This window comes from Mauremys reevesii, linkage group 2 (assembly GCF_016161935.1).
Source record: "Mauremys reevesii isolate NIE-2019 linkage group 2, ASM1616193v1, whole genome shotgun sequence".
NCBI lineage: Eukaryota > Metazoa > Chordata > Testudines > Geoemydidae > Mauremys > Mauremys reevesii.
The window spans coordinates 190885344-190906250 of NC_052624.1; the positions used below are offsets into that span (position 1 = coordinate 190885344).

The 20907-nt window shown below is 39.4% G+C and overlaps 1 long non-coding RNA gene across 1 annotated transcript in view; it reads left to right on the forward strand.

Moving 5' to 3' along the window:
• Nucleotides 1–20907, forward strand: part of LOC120399093 — a 36146-nt gene that overhangs the window by 8071 nt on the left and 7168 nt on the right. The window contains exons 2-4 of the long non-coding RNA XR_005594956.1: nt 4330–4691; nt 4931–5070; nt 10421–10607. This is a non-coding gene — a long non-coding RNA (uncharacterized LOC120399093). The remainder of the gene's footprint in view (nt 1–4329; nt 4692–4930; nt 5071–10420; nt 10608–20907) is intronic.

The following is a 20907-nucleotide window of genomic DNA, read 5'->3' on the forward strand; positions in this document are numbered from 1 at the left end:
CAGCACTTCAGAAATAGAAGGTGGGGGGTTTCAACAAAAGTATGTAAATACAAAATGAATGTATGAACACTATGACCCTCGCAATAAAGTTAACTATTTAACTGTTAATTGTTGTTTGTGACCTAGGTACTTTGGTGTGAGTTTTTATGTTTATTTATAATTTATATATATATATATATATATATATATATATATATATATATATATATATATATATATATATAGTATTGTGCATGCATATATAATGCACACACAATACAATGCACAAAATATTTATATATGTTCAGGAACAGAGAGTTGGCAGATAATTTGCCAGCTTCTCAGATTGGTTACTTAAGGGAGATTAGATGTTGTTTGGTAGTTTACAAGGTCACTAGCATAAAATGGAAGTTTCTTCTGAACTGAATACTGCATGTAGAATGGGTGGTAGATTCCCCTCATCAGAAGACATGGACAATGTCTGACACTAGGGTATGTCTACACTACGAAATTAGGTCGATTTTATAAAAGTCGATTTTTAGAAATTGATTTTATACAGTCGATTGTGTATGTCCACACTAAGCGCATTAAGTTGACGGAGTGCGTCCTCACTACTGTGGCTAGCATTGACTTACGGAGCGGTGCACTGTGGGTAGCTGTCCCACAGTTCCTGCAGTCTTCGACACTCAATGGAATTCTGGGTTAAGCTCCAAATGCCTGATGGGGCAAAAACATTGTCGTGGGTGGTTTTGGGTACACGTCGTCAGTCGCCCCTCCCTCTGTGAAAGCAACGTCAGACAATTGTTTTACATCTTTTTTCCTGGGTTACCTGTGCAAACACTATACCATGGCAAACATGGAACCTGCTCAGCTCACCGTCACTGCTGCTGTTATGGACAAGTCTATTGTGGGAGCTGCTGTAATCCAAGTAGCCTATGCAATCATTGATGTTCTCTTATCAAGGGTAGTGACTCTGGGAAATGTGCGGGCCTTTTTAGATTTTAGGTGCATCATATTCCTGTCCTTTGTCGCTGGTGAGGAAGTCTTGCAGCCGTACATTCCAGTCCGGTTGGCGCTGTAACACCCCATAGCACTTCTGTGGTTGACACATGTAACAGCTCCAGGGCTCTTGTTCTTTTGCCTTGGCTGAGGTACCTTGCCCTACCCGGATCTCCAAGCATCCAAGACAGAAGCACCTGCAGCAGCTGGCATTGCTACACAGAAGCAGCTCCTTGCCTTCGCAGCAGATGGTGCAGTAGGACTGCTAACTGTCCTCTTTGGACATGTAGCTTGGCCGGGGGTTCTGGGAACGTCTTCCCTGACCTGCTCCTAACAACTTCCAGGGCATGGTGTACAGCTCCACTGCTTCTGCTGCAACTCTGCTCTCCAGCTCCCCAGCGACAAGCTCGGGGGGATCCGTTCTGGTCCTCCTGGGTGCTGCTGGCAGCAGATGGTGCAGTAGGACTGCTAACCGTCCTCATCCACCACTTCTACTGCAACTCTTCTCTCCTGCTCAGGGGATCCGTTCATGAAGCTTGGGCATTTTGGTTAGGAGGCTATGGTACATAGGGAGGAGGGTAGTCAGTTATACAGTGGATGCAGCGGGGGTCTGTGCTCTTGTTGGCTTTCCTGCAGCTCCAACAGATGCTTCATCATGTACGTTTGCTCCTCCATTAGCCTCAGCATTGCATCCTGCCTCCGTTCTTCGCGCTCACTTAATTCTGTCCTGGCCTCTGCCACTGAATGCCTCCATGCATTAAGCTGTGCCCTATCAGTGCGGGGAGACTGCATGAGCTCAGAAAACATGTCATCGTGAGTGCGTTTTTTTCCACCTTCTAATCTGCGATAATCTCAGGGACGGAGATGATAGGGAGAGTGTAGAAACATTCTACGCTCTACAATTCTGGGGGGAATGTATAGTCACCTGTGCTGCTGAGCGCTGCTGAGTTCACCATGCTGACCAAACAGGAAATTAAATTCAAAAGTTCCCGGAGCTTTTCCTGTGTACCTGGCTAGTGCATCTGAGTTGAGAGTGCTGTCCAGAGCGGTCACAATGGAGCATTTGGGATAGCTCCCGGAGGCCAATACCGTCGATTTTCATATACACCACCCCAAATTCAACCCAGCAAGGTCAATTTACTACTCCCCTCATCAGGGAGGAGTACAGAAGTCGATTTTAAGAGCCCTTTAGGTCGATGGAACGGGGTTGGTTGTGTGGACGCAGTCCTTTTTAAATTGACCTAACACGGCTAAATTTGACATAACCCCGTAGTGTAGACCAGGCCTAGGATTCCTATATACTCTACTCTCTCTTATCATTATGGGAAGGATAATGAGGCAGTGGTTCTATTTCTCTGAATGATCCAAATATTTGGAAGGAGGGAGGTTGTGTTTCTGGCTGTGTGGTTACCTTGGATTTCTTGGAGTCCTGTGAGATGTAGGCACCCCATAGCAAGAGGCCCTGGGCTCTATAGTTGAGTGCAAGCAGTCAGGATATATTAAGTAGTTTATAGTATGGAAAATTTCTACAGGGTGTGACTATGCTGTTCCTATGACAGAGGAGAGTTAAGCTCTTTGTGGCTCCTCCATGAAAAGGAAAAAAAATGCAGAAATTCCTTGTATCAGAATCTGTATCAGGGATAACATTTTTCATCATCACACTTGAATTTTGTTCCTTCCCACTATTTCATTTCAGGTCATCTGGAAACCATGTAGATCAGTGGAATTGAATGGGGCACTTTTGTGGCAGTGTACCTAAGGCACTAGTCAGATTGTGTTACTTCACTAATTCTTCTTCTCCTTGGATTTTTGGTTAAGTAGAGTAAATTAATTACATTTTGTTTGTTTGGTCTACCCAAATCACAAATGATGACCAAGTTCCCTTGGCTAGGAAAATGCATTAAGGTGAGCAAATGGGGAAAAATAACTGATAGCTCACTGTACATAGACAACTAAGATTGTTTAGGAAAGCATGTTAGCTCTGCTGAAGCTATGCGTCAGTTGCATAAGTTGAACAAGCTGTTGATTCGTAAGGAAAGCCTAATAGAATTCCCAAATGAGTAATGAAAGGAGGAAGAAAAAATACAAACTGGATAAGAAAAAAAATCACAATTTCTTTTTAATGTTGAAAATTAATAATAACAGAAGTCTTTAGCAGCGATTGATTATATTTCCAGTTGTGGAATAAAACAGGAACAAATATCTTTGCTCTTTTTCAAGAATAAATTAGAGGTTTCTTGAAAACACTAAATGACCTGACATGGGTCACAAAGCTGCAGGTCTGTGTAGTGCTATATGATTAACTTCAGTGGGGTCAACTAGAAAATGACAAGGACTTACAAATGAATCACCACAGCCCTCCCGTGTGTGTTTGGGCAAGCTGGGTTGGAGATTTAGCATGTGATTGGAAAGAGAGAAAAAAAAATCTTTTGCGCTAGAGTATGCTACCTGGCAGCAGGATTTGGAAAACACACCATGAGAAATCATATGGGGAACTGGAAGTTCATGAGTAAAATCTGAACTCCAATGAGAATGAACAGCATCATGCAGAATTCTGGCCAGAGAGCTGGCAGTGGAGAGAGTTTGACATCTATGATAAAATTCCAACACAATAAAACCTCAGATCAGTAGATTGGATATTGTCACCATTCTTCAGCCATGTAAGTGCAAGTCAACACATGAAGCCCAGGAATTCATTGGCTTTAGTGAAAAACCTAGGATAAAGGAAGAATTGCATGGAGCTCAAGCAAGCGAGTTTGGCTATTATGAAGTCCTGAGTAGTAACATGAAGTGGTACATATCTTTCAAAGGCATTACCAATGGCAAACCTGCTTTTTGTTAATTCGGTACAGAGGACACCTATAGAGAAAAAAGTTGCTTTTGACAGTGGTTTACTCATCAGAAGCATTTATTCTGCACATCAGAAAGCATGAAAAATAAGCAGCAGTGTTAAAAAATAAAACCGATGACACTGCTCTGACTTACAGATCCTAAAATATTATGTACAATAAGCACATTCTAGTGCCAGGCCATATGGAATGTGAATTTGTGTCCATGAAAAGGACTTAGTCGGCACAAGAATGTATGATTTATGCCTCCATACGCCATCATTAGTGAATCTTGCCCCTCAGTTTTGTATGGAGGAAGATTTGTAGGTTACTTAGTAGCAGATCAATAGATGTCTTTACAATTCTTGGTTTTCTTTGGCATGTTTGATGGCTTATTGGAAGATTGAAAAAATGAATTGGAAATATTAACTGTCGTATTCAAATATCTACTTAATTATTTTTAGTTCAAACAAATCCAGTTTATGCCAGTTGATTGCTTCTGTTTTTTATTATGTTTTCTCAGCAGACTGGCATTACATTCTACTGCCTTTCACTCACTATGGAAAAGATGAGATTTCAGCCGAGAGTAAGGATCAACACAATACCACCATTGTTTCCCAAATCAAGACTGGACAAAGAGAAGGGCGATGGGTTGGCAAATGGAGAAGAAACACATTTTCCATGAAAGCTGATCAGATATGGCTAAGTAGCTAGCTAAATGTCTTGAACAATAGTTTTCAGTCAAATTATTTAACAATTTTAATACTACTCTCATATCTCTAATGTGCAGTTATCTCACTATGGCATGGGTGGAAGATGCTCACTTCATGAGACCTGTGACGTTTTCTGTTTTAATTAGTATATATAGGTCAGAGGTTTTTCAAGGTGAGTCTGATGCCATCATCCATAGTGTGTGGTGGGGAGTCATGCTGACACGGGTTGTTGATCTGAGCTGCCCTAAGAGGGAAAGAGAGTGAAGTTTAAATAGAGCTGTCTGGAAGACTCCATTTCATGTTAAATTTCAAACATTGGAATGGAAGGGGGTCGGGGGGACCATTTAGAAGTTGTTTTTTTTTGTTGTTTTTTTTACAAAAATGGAATTGTGTTGACATGATTGTTTATAGATAGAAACCTAAGCTTCTCGATGTCTCTGGTCAAAAGTGACTCAAAAACATTCCTGAAGAAAACATCATCCAAATAAGTGTCAGAAATACTACTTGATGTCATGTTCCTCTACCCACATGACTCTGTTCTTCCAATGAAGGTATGAATAATTCCTATTGAAATCAATTACAGTACACATATTTGGAACTACTTGCATTCTGTTTTTAAGAGAACTGCAGTAACAGGGTAATAAGGGAGGTGAAGGGATAAAGAGGAAAGCAGGTGATTGTGGTACAATTAGTGTGGTTTGTAGTAGACACTGATTCCTGAATAATTGGCTGCCTCCATGGAGAAACAAGAGGGTAAATTCTACCCCAAGTGGATAAGTTGTTGTTATGGTTTTAAAAAGTCTCAGATTGTCCTCAGACCAAGCTGGATGAATGTATTTGTTGCTTGGTAGCCCTTGAAAGGGCAACTGGATGAGGCTAAAGAGGTTTCAGGGTGTAAACTGATAATTAAAATGACTTGCCATCTGTTGAGAAGGAAAAAAAAATGCTCTACCAAAATACACAAATACCCTCCGAGGGGATAGCATAGATGTAACTGGCTGTACAATTTGTCCCAGTATTATTATCTCATTAGTTTTGAGACTAAAATGATTCCTTTAGTAGGAGAGAGAGAGAAGCACAACACTTGGGGATAGCAAACTCACAGCCCACGCAGATGGCTGAGTGAAATTATATCTCACAGCAGAAACACAATTATATTTCATATGAGTTTTAGCTGGAGACATAATCATATATTTTCTACCTTTGTTTAACCACCATACCGGTGTAAAATATTCATATCTAGAACAAAAAACAAGTGGAACTTGTCTATTTGAATTTCCGTTACATACTTGAAACTCAGGCCAGCTTGGCTAAAGTTCACAACCCTTTCAGCAAACCTGACCTGATTTTTACAGTCCAACTTGGAAACCATGTGAAAAATACTCGTTTTTGCAGGGTTTAAAATGCAAGGGCCTGAGTATTTCACACCAGTTTTAAGCCTGAGTGACTCCATTGAGTGAAATAAAATCAATGGAACTACACTGAGAATCAGGCCTCCAAAGTGTGAAATTTAGACTGCATTGTGTGTTTAAGTTTTTGCAGAAATCCAAAGCAAAACCCTTTCAGGTGCAGACTGAAACTGAAAGAAAAGTTCTAAGGAATCCCCAGGAAAATAAAGCCTCTGAATGTTGGGCAGTTGTGCTAGCCTACTTTTCTTTTCATACACAGCCCTATTGGTACAAACCATCATTGTATCCATAGCCAAGAATAAATAAGGGCCAGTAAATCTTCCTGGTTTTGAAGAGAGAGATCTGGGATTGTAAGATATTAGGCATAACAAAATAATGGGCTGAGGAGCAAAAAAGATCATTCCTTATCCTTCTGTTACATATTCTCAGTTTTATAAATATCTGTATCTTGGATGGAGTGTGGACTATGAAGAAGAGGGGAGGCTGCATCTGTTCATATTGTGTTTAAATTGCCTTGTGGTAATTTATAATGTGACAAGTTATTATCTAAATTTGACACACTGTACTATAGCATTATAGGCAATGTAATGCAACATGATACATCATTAATGTATTAAGCCAGGTTAAAAAATTAAAAAAAAAAAAAACAGAAAAACCTCACAACAGACACTCATTCCTTTATTGATTATGTAATCTCTGGGAAATGGTTATTCTAAATTATCCACAATTATTTTACCACTTGTATGTGTTTAAAACAAAAATTAATTATTTTTGCTCTTGACCATCTGTTTTACAAGTACAGTGACAGAAGAGAATTGTACCTGCTGCCCATTACTACTGTGGGTTGTGGCAAAAAAACCCATTTTAAGAACAATTTCCTTTCCATCTACTTTAAGAAATACTTTTCAAAGCTAGGACCATGTCTTTATATGTGTAGATAGCACAATAAGGCCCCAGTATTGATCAAGGCATCTGATATTTACATATTAAATAATAATTATAGGGGTGTTGTTGGAAGTTAAATCTGTGTCAGCAATTCCATTTTTACATGTTTTCATGTCCATAAGAATCTACTCCAACCCAAATCTTAGTTAACAGAATCTGGGCCTCCATTTACCCTCTCTTACCTTAATAAGTGCATTCTTCAGGCAGGTATAGAAGAGTACTCTTTCCTTCCTCTACTCTGTAGAAAAGCAGAGAACTTTTCCACTCATAAGTGGTAGAAATTCCCTTTTCTGAATTTGAAATGGGTGGTAAACCTAAGCTATATATATTCTTTAAGAACTGTCCAACACTCCTTTCTAAGAACCTGGGCTATTTAATTGCTTCCCCCCCACCCCCAACTTTGAATCAAGGTCTTGTGAGAATTTGATAGGTATTGCAACAAATATCCATGTAATACCCTTCTTGTAGTAGGGTTTTTTGTTTGGTTGTTTTTTAATTCTGTTTCATGATTCTTCAGTGTTTTCATTCCAGGGATGTTTTCAGTGTTCAGTACTGTCTATTCCTTTTGAAAGAAGAGAGAGTGTGGGGGGAAAGGGAGGTAGGGAGGGAAGAGAGAAAAATATCCTGGGAAAGATGAGTTGATGGTCCTGGCATTTGTATCTCCTAGTTTTCCCAAGAAATTTACTCTTGTCCCTTCCTGTAAATTCTGGTCAATGTTAAATCAAACTGCATTCCATAAGATTTGTTTAAAAAATATTAAATGAAAAATCCATATTCCACCAACTGAATTTCTCAACTCTTCATAACCTATTCAGCCATCTGTCCACTTCCCATATATGTTTAGTTTCCTTATTGCTTTAGGATCAAATTCTTTTCTCAGCCACACTGGTATAAATCTGGAATAACTCTGCTGAATTCAACAGACTCTGGATTCATCCTACTGTGATTGAGGGAGAATTTACCAATAAGCTTTTCTCTTTTTTAGTTCTCACAGTTACAGTGTACCTTTTTTTTCTTTTTAGTTCAGATATCTAAATATTAGATATTTACCATCTTCATCCCTGAATGGATGTCTTTCTGCCAGTCATTCAAGTTCTTAATCAATTATAAAAACTTCAGCTATAAATTTGTCTTTTCCCCCAAATTATACATTCCCAAGACAAAACCATACTTTTTCTGCTGTTGATAGCATGGGCTTCCGGGTTCACCAGCTTATTAACCCAAAGGCTGTTTCTCTTTCCCCACATTAGATCTCTTCCACTACACAACACAGATAAATTTATGTTGCTAAGTTGTGTAAATTTATTGGCTTTAGTTTTATTTATTCATATATTTTTTGTTGGAATGCTTATGAATTATTCCAACAGCCTGCTTTAATAGCTTTGAATTGTAGGATAACAACAACTGGGTTATGCCATATTGAGTTTCAGAGAACTTTTTCTTTGTCTTGGGGAAGGAGACGGAAGAACGCGACTAGATAAGTGTAACTGAGGACTGAATTTGTTCCCAAATATTTGTATGTATAACAGGATGACCTGCTTCTTTAATTGCAGGACACTCACGGCTGGCCAACCCTGTTTAATTAGCCCCACCCCACCCCCAGGCCATACCTGTATTGGGTGTAGGACTTTAAAAATGGATGAAGCCCAGTAGTTTAGTGCTGGCTGTAGAGGACAGCAATTGGGCTGGGTTGTGGCTAGAGACCTGAGCCACAGGAATGGAGCTAAATCCTGTGGAGGGCCCAAAAGCCAGGGGCCAGGCTCTAGGAAGGCAGTCCTGGGGCCAATGTTCCACAAGGAACAGGGAGCTGAAGAGGAGCCTAAGAGGGATGAGAAGCTCAAGCTCAATGAGGGGATGATAGATGCTTCAGTTGTATCCTGTTTGTAGCTCTGAGCAGTGTTCTACTGAGGGTCCTCAGGGAGAAGTCCTGGGACCTGCTACGCTGGAAAGGAGAATGTGATGATTTCATTGAGTTCTTTGGGACTTTGCTACTGGCTTGGTGGGTAGCTGGGTGAAGAGACTTTGAAGAGGCTAGCTTAGAGAAGCTAACTTGATTCCTGACCAGTTACAGCTGAATTTGAATACTCTGGAAAAAAATTGACCTTTTAAGTGACCTCGCCAGATGATTAGGCTACAGAAGACACAGACAGAGGTGACCAACAGTAACAAAGGGGAAAGCCCAGCAATCTCTACACCCAGACATAATAGAATGATGACCAGTGAGTCACTTCTGTGCACTTGGGGCTTGCTCTGGGCTGGGATATTGTAACAGTACGTAAACAGAGCCTCTTCCTTTAGAATAATCAGCAGGTGGGGATGAGAAACTGAAAACTCCATGAGTTACATTTCACAGAGCTTTCAGATAATTCTCCTCTGTAGTTAGAATAATGTAGTGGGCTATGGAACGTGCAAAGCATCCAATACCTCAAGATCCAGTGAGGAAGGATCATGGAAACTGGAGTCATCCTATGTGAAGGTTTACCCTCTTGCACAGCTTTGATGACCACTCCTCCTACTGACATTATGCCTAAGGTTACTCAGCAGCAGCTGTGGAAGGGACTTCACATCAGTTAATACTCACACTACAAGCAGCATTAACACTCTTTATCAGCTTTTTGCCTATTGGTTCACTTGCAGACACCCAATCCATACCCACAATCTCCCTTTGATGCATACATCTCTCTCCTTCCACTGAGGTTCTTCTGCCCCTAAGGAGATTTGATCAGACGCTTCATTTAATTCCTTTAACTCTTTGATAAGCTACTCTTTTTAAATGTGATAAAAGAACACTAGAGAAAGCGCTGTAGAGCAGCCCCTATGTCAGTAACAGTATATTTTAAAATACCTCTGGATAGATCACTGCAGAGTCAATAATTAATAATTCACAACAAATCATTTATATTGAAAACTTAAACACATATTTTGCATTAAATTGTCCTTGAACAGTTTGCATTTAAATTTATTTGTTTGAAAAATTGCCTAAAATTCTTTGATAGATTATTTCTCCAAATAATTTCTGGTCTGTTGCTTGTCTGTGATCAGACCATTACAAGTGCCCAGCATCTCAAAATTCAAGCTTTGGTTGGACAAAAGTTACATGGTATAATTCTGCTCCCTGACTGAAAGATATTTTCTACTTAAAATATGATGTTTCTGTCATCTTTCATGATGATAATCTGGTCCTTTAGCATATTGTCTGAAAGCAAACTTGGAGAGTGTGTACTCAATTATATCAAATTTGTTTAAAAAAATTGAATGAATATTCTAGTAAAATTTTTGAAGTGTTTGCCCACCTCTACTAGTAAATATGTTAATTATACATATGCAGTTAATTACCAAGGGAATCTTCTACCATGATTTTGTTTCATTACCATATCTCATTGTTCAAATGTGAATCAACTTCTATTTAAAGGGATACTTGTATGTGAGTAAGGCACAAAATTTAGATTTTTGTGTAAAGAGGGGAATTTACTAATTTATCTCTAATATTTAAATAGCACTAGTCTCTGGAATATCAAGGGATTGACATAAGATTTTTCCCATCCAGAAATGAAACTATTGTTTCTTACCTCTTTTGACCGTGGACTGGAAAAGAGCAAACACAGTGGAAATCTATAATAAGGACAACCAACCTGGGGAATTACAGACCAGTCATCTTAACTTCAGTATGCGGAAAGATAATGGAGCAAATAATTAAGCAATCAATTTGCAAACACCTAGAAGATAATGATGTGGTAAGTAACCATCAGCATGGATTTGTGAAGAGCAAATTGTGTCAAAGCAACAAGTGGTAGATATAGTATATCTTGACTTTAGTAAGGCTTTTGATACTGTCTCATATGACCTTCTCATAAACAAAATAGGAAAATAAAACCTATATGGAGCTACTACAAAGTGGGTACATAACTGGTTGTAAAACTGTTCCAAGACAGTAGTTATCAGTGCTTCACAGTCAAGCTGGAGGGACATATCAAGTGGGGTCACACAGGGATCAGTTATGGGTGCAGTTCTGTTCAATATCTTCATCAATTATGTATATAATGGCATAGAGAGTATGCTTATAAAGTTTGCGGACAATACCAAACTGGGGTGGGGGAGTGTTGCAACTACTTTGGACAGTAGGATTAAAATTCAAAATGATCTGGAGAAATGGTTGGAAGTAAATAGGATGAAATTCAATAAGGACACATGTAAAATATTCCACTTAGGAAGGAACCATCAGTTGTACACGTACAAAATGGAAAATGACGGCTTAGGAAGAAATATGATTTGGGGATCATAGTGGATCACAAATTAAATATGAGTGAAGAGTGTAACACTGTTGTGGAAAAAAGCAACCATCATTCTGGGATGTATTAGCAGGAGTATTGTAAGCAAGACATGAGAGAGAATTCTTCCACTCTACTCTGTGCTGATTAGGCCTCAACTGGAATATTGTGTCCTATTCTGGTGCCACATTTCAGTAAAAATGTGGACAAATTGGAGAAAGTCCAGAGAAAAGGAACAAAAATTATTAAAGGTCTAGAAAACGTGACCTATGAGAGAAAATCGAAACAATTGGGTTTGTTTAGTCTGGAGAAGAGAAGACTGACAGGGGACGTGATATCTGTGTTCAAGTACATAAAAGATTGTTGCAAAGTACAAGGAGAAAAATTGTTCTTGTTAACCTCTGAGGATAGGGCAAGTAACAGTGGACTTAAATTGCAGCAAGGGCAGTTTAGGTTGGACATTAGGAAAAACTTCCTAATGGTCAGTATGGTTATACACTATAATAAATTACCTAGAGAAATTGCGGAATCTCCATCACTGGAAATTTTAAAGATCAGGTTAGACAAACACCTGTCAGGGATGGTCTAATACTTAGTCCTGGCTTGAGTGCAGGGGACTGGACTAGAAGACCTCTCAAGATCCATTCCAGTCATATGATTCTATGAAGTATTTTTTCACATAACACACAGTCAACTTGTGGAACTCCTTGCCAGAGGATGTTGTGAAGGCCAAGACTATAACAGGGTTCAAAAAAGAACTAGATAAATTCATGGAGGATAGGTCCATCAGTGGGCAGTGATGGTGTCCCTAGCCTCTGTTTGCTAGAAGCAGGGAATGGGTGACAGGGGATGGATGACTTGATGATTACCTGTTCAGTTCATTCCCTCTGAAGCACCTGGCATTGACTACTGTCGGAAGACAGGATACTGGGCTTTGGTTTGACCCAGTATGGCTGTTCTTATGATTTTTGTCCTTCATTTGGAAACCATCCTTATTTTGATGGAGACTCTGTTTTGACATGTGAGATCAGAAAAGCCTTAGCCTAAGTGCCCAGGAATAATTTAGTTTTTCCTCATGTTATGCTTATCTGAATTATGTCACACTTGACAATTTTGCTTTCCATGATTTATACCTGTCTTTTAGGCTTTTTATTAAACAGCTGTGTGGGATTGGTGACACAGACCATCTAAATGGGTTTCATACAGCTTTTGCTTTTGGAAATCTATTCTATTTTTTCCTTTCCTTTTGTCACCAGTGACCAAACCTCATCATCTCATTTTATAGACAAGGAAATAGGCAGCTCAGGCATCTGAGCTGCCACCCTCCTTTTCCCTCATTCCCACCTTCAAATTATGATTATTGTAAAGGAACATAATTACGGGTAGCTGCTCTGGTAGAAATGTGAGAGCTTTTTTTTTTTTCTTCCATTATTTTTCAATGTGTGCGCTCAAATTTCATTTTCTATAAGGAGAAGGGCAAATAATTTCACTCATGCTGCTTTTTACACCAAAGAATAGAAAATACATGATCCTGTTAACATCACATGTTAAAATATCCTTAAATCAACAAGTCATACCCATTTCCATTGTTCATTCACAAGTTCATTTGTAAGCAGCCTAATTCAAAAGTTTAAATCCGGGAATTAGATTAGTATAACTTCTCCAGCAGCATTTTGCTTACTTTGCTTATCTGTATGTTTTGATTATCATTGATGGAAATGTATTTTTGTTGGTTTGTGTATGGTGAAAATGACATTTAACAGCACTTACCAATAAAAATTCAGTCCTTCCAAGCCTACTCATGGTGCATTGTGCCTACAGCAGGGGCTAAAGGAATGATCATAGCAGTGGTTGGGAGTTCTACTATTGCCCTGCTACTGATTAGTCTTGAGCAAGTTGCTTCACCTCTCTGCCTTAGTTTCCCTATCTGCAAAAAGGGGATAAATGCACTTAACTGTTTCTCAGGTGGTGTGATTCATTAATGTTTGTACAGCCCTTTGTATGTATTCAGTACTAAATATAATTTGAATCATGATTTGAATTAGGTTTTTTTTTCCTTTCCCAGATTTAGCACTCAGTTGTGCAAGATGTTGAAGTATGGTGGATGCTGAGGGCCCCTAGTGTTTCACAGGTTCAGGCTCCTCACTGGGATATTTTGCCTAGAGCAACCTATCCTTACACTACATGGAGAAGGCGAAACAGGTGTACACATTGTTTGGGTATATCCCCTGGAGTACAGGACAGGTGACATCCAGAGCCAGATAAAAATCAGTGGTTTCATTTTGTAGGGTTTGTCTGTTTTCATTCATTTGGAATCCTACCCCTTGACTTTGGATGAAAGATTTGCAAACTGCAACAAATATTTCAGGGACTGTGGCCTGGTTTCAGGGATGTAACAAAACTCACAACCAGATAAGTTTCCCCTGGTATCCTTGTGAAACTTTCCTAGTGCTCCAATAGCTGTCCTATTTCAAGTTATGCCTGTTTCACCTCTTCATACCTTTACAGCCAATTTTACCTCTTTCTCACACAAACCTGGTTTTATCCCCCTTTTCCCGTGGCATTGTGCCTATCCATCTGTGTGCTATTTTCTAAAAAATTACTGTGCACTAGTCAGGGATGTTGAGCAGATCTCTTGCTAGATGTGTATTTGCTCCTGTAAAGCCTCTCTCCCACACCCACCACTATGGTCAGAAGCAAGGAGAAGCAGGGGTGGCTCTAGGTATTTTGCCGCCCCAAGCACGGCAGGCAGGCTGTCTTTGGCAGCTTGCCTGTGGGAGGTCCTCTGTCCCGCGGATTCAGCGGCACGCCTGCGGGAGGTCTGCTGAAGCCGCGGGACCACCTGCGAAGGCAACCTGCCTGCTGCCTTCGTGGCGACCAGCAGAGCGCCCCCCACGGCTTGCCGCCCCAGGCACGCGCTTGGAGCGCTGGTGCCTGGAGCTGCCCCTGAGGAGAAGACCCAGAAGCATACTGGCAAAACAGCGTGTGCGCTCAGCAGCAGTGCTAGTGTAATGCTATTCCACTCCACCCTTATTCCTGTGTTTGAAATCTAAATATCAGTAATACATGTTGGGATACCTAAGGCATTTATGAACTAAAATAATAGTTCATACATGCCAATTTACACTCTCACATGTAATGGATTCCTAGACACTGCTGGTGGAAGCCAATGGAAGAAGTGTACGGGTATGTGTACACTGAGGTTGGGAAATGTGGTGGCATCTAGCTAGATCAAAGTTAGATCAAGCAATCTGTGATAGCCTAGGTGGCTTCGAAGGCCACTCTCCATGACCCTGAGTACATACTCAAGTGGCTGCTGTCAGGCTGTCCTGACTTCAACCCCTGATTTCAGTGTAGGTGTACCCTAAGACAGCTGCTGTGATGGCCATATAGAAGAGGTTCTAGAAGAGGATGAGCATGTCTCTTGTTAGTTGAGGGAGGCCTAGTGCCGTGCCTCACTCTCTTAGCAGAAAAGCAGTAAATGCTATTAACTGAGCAATATGTCAGTCACAGTCTGTTCTGTGGACAGCCTGTGTAAGTCTGGTCTATTTTTTAGACTGGCCTGTCTTAAACTGTTCTATGAACAGTAGGTTAGATCCTCAGACCATGTAAATCAATGAAGTTATGACAGTTTATACCAGCCAAGACTATGGCTCAGTGTGTCAGATTAATCTCGGTGGGAACAAAGAAGTTGTGCCTCTGTTCTGTTGTGCATGGTAAGCTCGTACTTCTTATGTTTTATATCTGAAGAGCTTTCTGTTTGTGGGCAGAGTCAGTGTAAATCTATTAATTCAGGTACTTAATCTGGTCAGTGCTAATATATTTGGTAGATGGTCTGTGTAAGATCTAAATTCTTGTAATTATTTCAAGCAGTGTAACTCGTGGGCAGTGTGTGTAATTCATGGAGTTAATCTGGTTACAGCTTTCTGTGCAGTCTATACAAATCACACATCATATCATTTTAATTACATTGCCATTCTGCATTGCAATCAACCTGTGAAAATCCCAAGGTAATTTAACTGTTAATTAAACGACAGACCTTTTTCCTTTACACCTGGACACAGGAAATACAGGCACCACTAATGAGTCAGGAAATCTTTTGCAAATTAAACGGAGCACTTTGATTAGGAAATGGCCCTGCCAAACTTCTGCAGCCACATGAATCAAGTCTATGTAGACATGTTGCCCTCTCCTGTATACAAATGACATTGAAACATGTTGTCACATGAGATTATACAGGAAGTCTTTAGTTGAGCCAGAAATTGAACCTGCATCTCTTGAGTACCAGCCCAGAGCCCTATTTGCTAGCCTAATGTTTTTCAGCTGGTGGGTTGTGACCTGAGGTGGGGAAGGTGTAACAAAAGGCAATCAGGGCAGCTGAGAGACATTGAAAATGTTATTCTTTCTCTGCCACATTTACACTTCCAGATCAAGTATTATTTGTCAGCCTCTATAAACACACCCACACACAATACAGGCTTATCACTGTTATCGTTGCTATGTTTTTACTCTTTAATAATAAGAGGGTAATGAAGTCTTTTTACTTTGAGTAAGGGATTGCCAGCCTGAAAAGATAGAAAAACTCTGTACCCAGGTCATCCATCCTTGTTCTAACTACAGCTGTTTTTCTTTCCATACAGCTCAATTTGCAGTGAGAGATTGTTGGTCTGTTTATAATTTCAATTTGTAAACATTCCCCAAACCTTGCAGATAGTGGGCACGATAGCAGGAGACTGACCATATCCAAGTGGAGATCTTATGCCTCTTACTGACTAGGGAGTGTCATTCTGTACTCCATGGCAGCACAACTCCACTGAAGCTGCCCTATCAGGGACTCTCCTGGATGTTGCTGCCCTTAGAATCTCCCTGAAATAAAGGGTCTCCCTCTGTAAAGGGGCTCAGTGTAAGAGTTAATGTGGATCACAACCTTTCGGAGAACCCTCCAAGAAGATATATAGGGCAGCGCTGTGTTGGCAGCTAGCTCCAAACCCTCAGCTACAAAGGGAAAGGAAGAGCTGAATGCAGGACGGCCTCCTCCAGGATTATATCACTGGGGCACACTGGCATTTTTTATTTTTGTTTTGTGTGAAAAACTGAAATTTTCAGCAGAAAGACTCTCTTTTTTTGGGGGGGGGAAGAGTTATTTTCATTAAACCCCAATTTTCTATCAAAACAGTTCCAATGGAAAATGAGGCAATTAGGCTCAAGAGTTGTTTAGGATGGAAGAGACTAAAACATGCTTGTATTCTGAGATTCTCTCTCTCTCTCTTTTCCTGCTGTTTCAGAACTGCAAGTAAAGTGTTATGCAAGAATCTTCCTTCATAATGAATGGTAGTTATTTAGCTTCAGTTTCTGTTCTATGTGATTCTACTAAACTATTAAATGATTGGTTAGCCTTTCAGATACCTTGGTAATGGCAATTCCTCTATAAAAACAAAACAATATTTCACAAAAATAAAAACACAATTTTTCAGCTTGGCTGGCATTTACTGTACATTTTCCACATTGTTTTTCTCCATTAAGCATTCCTTGACTCAAACACTGTAGCATAAGTAATGAACAACTTAGCTTGAGATGTGCAAAACATTACAGAAGTTTAAACCGCATCTACTGTAGCAGAAAGATGCAAGATAATTTTTAGTGTTAAAAAATGAGGTAAATCCATTGCTGTGAATCCTATAATGTTAGCTGTAAGACACAATGGCTTGTTATTTGTAACTTATATTCAAATTGACAGGTGCAATGCCACTAGTCAAAAATGATGATTGCTCAGAGCATTTTTTATGTTCTGATCCTTTCTTTGAGAGGGCACTCTCAAGTTTTTAAGTTGGGTATTAAGTGCCTCTGAAGGATGCATGGTTGAGGGAGGCAGTTCTCTTGATTTAAGTATTCTTTGCACAAAGATCTACTCAGCAGAAGGCCTTTCTGCAATATACTAATGTAGCTTACAAAAAAAATCAGAAGAGGAAAAAATATAATTTGGACTGTTCACATGAACTACTAGAAGCTAGCCCTATAACCAGAAACTAAAAGCTTTGTTACTGATAAATATCACAACTATTGTCACTTTAAAGACAACGATGGATTATAGGTGCATAGAAAATTTATCCTTTCCTAGCTGACTTGACCTAAAGATCTCCTGAAGCACTTTGCCTGTCTGTATTGCATATATAAAAGTTTCTAGATTCTAGGTTCAAAAGGGAATCCAATCTATTTCTTGATTATTCCTCACAGTTGACTAAGTCTGACATTGTTTGCTTGTGCACTCTTGTATATATCCCCACTAAGAAGTTTACTCTTCTTTTTCTTATCACAAAAAGTAGCTTTTTAATAATTTATTTTTCTTTGTTTAAAATAGAATATCATGTTAATAATATACAGAAATTATATATAATCTGATATATCTTAGATTTATGGAGAAGCTGTATTAGTAGCAATTATTTTTCTGCATCCCCTTACTAGCAATTCAGATCTTTAACAAGAACAGAGAGTTAAGGTCTTAGGAAGATAACAGCTGTGGCTAACATAGGCAATAATTTTGAACAATGACATAATGAAACTTAAACTAATGATTTTAAAGTGCCTTGTACAACCATGTCCCAAGTGGGCCTCCTGTGAACTGCATTAATCATTTACAGATCTGCCACACCAAGATACTTTAGTCGCTAAACTTCACATTAATTTATTTATAGGTGTTACTCTGGTCCCAGCTCCATAATATCTAAATGTCTCACATTTCTTATGCCTTCAAAAGGAAAAGCCACCCTTTTGAAAATTGTGCCCTTAATACAGAACCTAAGCTGTTCAGCAGTGAGAAGTAAACTGATGGTAGCACCATAAGTGACAATGCACTCTTGAAAGACTGAGTAGGAGCAATGTATGCATTGAGGGAAGAGATGAGAATTTTGAAGTAAACAGAAAGTGCACTGGTAGAAGTTAAAGGATAATAAGGTAGTCTACAAAGATAATACAGGTAGTCTATAAAATATCCCCTCCACTGATGTTTTCAAAATAGATAGAACTAACGCTCAGATGTATAACTCCACAATTTAAATATACATTCAAATGTTCTGTGTGCTCATGTTACCCACATTGTATAAAAATGTCTTCTGATATTGTACTTGCAAAAATGACATGTTTACTTATGCATATAAATGCACTGTTTATTCACACAATCTGCATTTGCAAGGGCAATTTGGTATTTACATCAACAAATCAGGTAACTGTAATGTAATGGATTGTTAGATGTTCGTTCATTCGTTCATTCATTCATTCATTCATTTCTAGAGCTGATTTAAAATTTCTGTGTAGTGTTTTTTACAAAAATTTAAAGCTTTTCCATCGTTGCCCGTCTCTACTCATCATCAAATCTGCATCTGAATATTTATCTGTGTGTGCTGATGCAGGGTTTGCATGCCCAAATATATGTTCTGGAGATGATTTAGAAAATGTAACCCTAAAAATGTTAGGATCTTTGTAGAAAAGGGTCAATGTTCTGGGCACCCCAAACACCCCAATCCCAAATATTTTTTTTTATTTTAGCACTTATGGTCCACCCAGAAATTTTTATTGAACATCAAAGATTACATTACAGCAGTTAAGAGACTGGCTTCTAATAAATGTATGACAGGGAATCCCTCTGCCCTCCTCCAGCATACCAGAGCTGTGATTCTAACACTTTCCTTTTTCTCAGCTAATTAGGAGAAAGAGGAATGTGCCCATAGTGTACATTGGTATCTTGTCTTCTAGAGTGGTCTTGAATGAACTCTTTTTAAAGAGGACAGTCCACAGGACTATAAACAGGACACTCTGCACCATGTGAAACCAGTGCAATTGCAATCAGTGGAGGTACTCAATCTGGTTTCCCCTCCCTTACACACTTTTCCACCCACTCTCCCCCCATGTAACTAGGAGAGGCCGTTTGAGAGGATAATTTTCATTAAGGGTCCTTTCTTCAGGAACGTGCTTCCTTGTACAGTCCATCAGGGACCTTATTCACATGAGTAAGGGCTCATCATGATGCATAAGTGTTGAATAACTAGGTCGTCTATGTAGCATTTAGGGAATTTCTCTCTAATTATTGTTTTTGTTAAAATGTGGAGAGGAAGGTTCTAAGTTTTCCCTCTGTAAAGATCTCAAATGGGCCTCCAGTTTTGAACTGCCCCAAACGACTGTAAGCATAAATTTGCCGGCAAAAATATTTTATAGCATAGACATCTGAATAGCTTCAATCAGGTTTTTAGCATTAACATTCCTCAAAAGCTCTCCTGAAAAACTACAGGAACAAAACTGGAGACTAACAATTTGAAAATGAGACTCCAAATTCGCAAGCACTCTATTCAGCTCCTCGACTGCAAAATAAAATGCAAATAAGTGTTTTGTTGCCATATGCTCTATTTTTGGTCTTTTCAAAGCCATATGTTTTTAGTTCTCCTGTCTGAAGAAATCTCATATTTGGAAAACTCTTCTCCAGAGATTTGAACAGTCACATTACTATTCTGTCTGGAGTTGAGTATTAAAAATGATCCTTTCACTGTTTTTACAATAAGGATTTAGTATTTGTATAACACACACACACAAAGGTAAAATTGAAAGAGCACTTCTGATGATCAGTACATATGGTGTGATAAACCCTGATGGACCTACTGACTTGAAGGAGTATCGAGATGAAAGGAGCATAACTCCCTCTCAGTGTTAGCACTTAGCGGAGTTTATGGAGCCACTAGTCACCCGTGTGATGCATTAGATTCACAGGGTATTAAGGCTAAGACTGTTACTTGGCTTATATTTATGGAGATGGTAGATATTAGAGTCATATAGTACTGAGTTTGAGTGTGGTTGGCCACATTTTTGTCAATATAAAGATGTACCTGGACTTCTATTTGACACTTAATATACCTTCCTACTGCCCAAAATGTATACACCTTTCTGGAATAATTAATGAAACACAGACAGTTGTGACTTTTTAAAATAGGAAAATCAGACATAATGTGAAGTTAGCACTTGATGTCATCTACTAGCGACAACTATGCAACTTCATAAATCTTAGATTCACATTGTGAATGCTTAGTTGTGGGACTAGTAAATTTAATGACTGCATATTTCCAGCTCATGAATTCATAACTAGTTATTTGCAACTTGCAAATCTTATTTAAGAACTATGACCTTAATGTGTAAAGACTTCATGTACTCTAACAATGACAAATACTTTAGCTGATTGCCACAGGGTCTAACCTGCTGTACTTAGCTTTAAAAAATGTATAGCAGAGAAGGGAGTTTTATTGCTCAAGTTTCAATGCAGTTAAATTATTTGTTTGGATATTGTGTGTAGTAAAAAGTTAAATGTTGATAGTTTAAAGCTAGATATGTCTATTGAAGGTAGATTTATGTGTATCGCCAAGGTTAATTCCTACTGCGGCTACTCGGGTACTGCCACCCAGATCACATTAATGCATATGCAGAGACAGCTGCAGCGGCACAGGAGCCAGCAAACAGAGCTGTAAACAGGGGAGTTTGAGTGGGACTTCTGTTGGAGGAGAAGGTATTTGTAGCTATTTGTATTTGTAGTTGTATTGGTATGTGTGGAGGCTGGTAGGGGCAGCGTGCTGGGAGAGAAGCTGAGCCCTGATTAGGGGGCAGGGCTTCTCTGACTAGGGGTCCTATAAAGGTAGCCAGACAGTCAGGCAGTGGCATAGACAGCTGCAGCGGCACAGGAGCCAGCAAACAGAGCTGTAAATAGGGGAGTTTGAGTGGTACTTTACAGGGG